This window comes from Triticum dicoccoides, chromosome 1A (genome assembly GCF_002162155.2).
Source record: "Triticum dicoccoides isolate Atlit2015 ecotype Zavitan chromosome 1A, WEW_v2.0, whole genome shotgun sequence".
Taxonomy (NCBI): Eukaryota; Viridiplantae; Streptophyta; class Magnoliopsida; order Poales; family Poaceae; genus Triticum; species Triticum dicoccoides.
Window position 1 is genome coordinate 583,467,160 of NC_041380.1, and position 2,132 is coordinate 583,469,291.

Consider the following 2,132-nt stretch of genomic DNA (forward strand, 5'->3'; position numbering starts at 1 on the left):
GGCGGTCCGATGTGCGGCGGTGTGGCTCTCTGGTGGTGGTGGCGAGGCATCGGGGGGTGCGGGTGGTGGCGGCTTTGTTGGCCGACGTGCTGCAGTGTGGCAACAGGGGCTGCCCTGACCCATTTGGGCTCGGTCGGGCCAGTAGGGGCCTGGTAGGCCCCTGTCGTCACGTCTGGTCGGCTTCGCGGCAGCGACGAAGGTTGTCCCCTCTCATCGGCTGAGTTGCGGATGCCCCCGAGCCCCTTGGCTCCTCTTCCCTCCTCCAGATCTCGTGTCGGTGGCCTCAGGAGACGACGAAGTTGGTTCAGTGAACGTGGTGGCAAAGGCTGGTGGGCGGCAGGTTGGTTGGTACACTTCAGATCGTCCGGGGTGGTGGTGGTTGTGTTTGGGTTAGTGAAATCCCTGGCGGCTCGTCCAACATCGACGTGGTGCAGCCTGCAGGCGCCGCCGGACCTCCCTAAAGGTCGTCGGGTATACGCCTTCCCCACTGTAGTCTACGTTGTCAATAGTCAAAGACGGTCTTGAAAAACGTACTAGACCCTGTATAGATGGAAGGAGGGAGTATGTAAAATTTGACATGCAACAAATACAAATTTTTAAAAGCCCGTGGCAACGCACGGGCAGTCTACTAGTAGAATGCCCGTGCGTTGCAACGGGCTTTTAAAGTGCTCTTCATTTGTTCCCTTTGTCTTCCCTTAACTAAAATGTTTCTCACAGTGATATGTGAACTCATAAATTTACAACCAAACCAACATATCAAGAGGTAAAAACATATTTATCGAAGAGCATATGTACATCAGATTCAACATTAAGGTTCTGATGTCCGGTAGATTGAGAACAAAAAAAATGGTGACTTACCAACAAATCTCATTTATATTTCAGAACATGGTTGTCCTACAATTGTGTGCCTACAAGATCTTTCTTCCCCTTCCTCCCTCCCTCCCTCGATCTATCACCCCTCTCTCCCCTCTCTCTCACTCACTCTCTTAATCTCGAATGTGTTGCCTTCTGAAGAGGGCTCTAGCGGTCTAGTAGCCGTCTTGTGAGCTGGTCGTCATTCTTGTTGTTGGGGGCGACAGCGAATGAATGAGACATGGGTATGTGAGGCATCACAAAAATGCGATTTCAAAATTTTATTTGGAAAACTTTTCTAGCTCAAACTGCTTATTCAAGTTTGAAAATCAAATCACATGTATAGAAAACATTTTTTTCACAAACAATATGGGTGCAAGGAGACATGTATAAGGGCATATGTTGTAGAGGAATATCGACTTTTTATACATGGGAGGAACCAACAAAGAAATAAAAATTTGAGAAAATGTTGGGCACAACTGTATTCTCACATGTGGACCTACAATAGATGTTAGTAAATAGATACTCCCTCCATCATCCCAAAATAAGTACCTCAACTTTATAGTTGTAGACGGGTATTTTAACTGCTTCATTTCTTGAGACACTTATTTTGGGACGGAGGGAGTACTTCAGGAGTCACAACGACATTCTTAAAAGTGTTATTACCCATCCAAAGAAAGATATTTATGTTGCATAAACACCAGAAACCAAAATTCAGCCCAATAAAGTGTACTGATCTTAGTTATTAGCATTACTCACTTGATAGGAGCCGTAATAATCTGCTCATATGTTGCTCCCTTAAATCTAAGGGTGAAATAAACAACAGAAAAATCGACAGTGGGAACATGGAAGGCCATTCCAATCAATTTTCTAACGAGTTCTGGAAGCACCTTACCAATAGCATGCAAGAAATGAAGTAGTTAAAATACTCGTCTACAACCATAAATGACGTAGTTTGCGTACCACGAGAAAGTATGTTCAGTCCTAGCTTGTCTTACGAGTAATATACTCCCTCCGGTCCTTTTTAGTCTACATATAAGTTTTGTCTGAAGTCAAAGTATCTCTATTTTGACCAAACTTATAGAAAAAAATATCAACATGCACAATGACAAATCAATATTATTAGATTCGTTATGAAATGTAGCTTCATAATTCATATATTTGATATTGTAGATGTTCATATTTTTCAATATAAATTTGGTCAAACATTGCAAAATTTAACTTGACACAAATCTAATACGCGGAGTAAAAATGCCGGAGGGAGTATGTAAAACAATTTT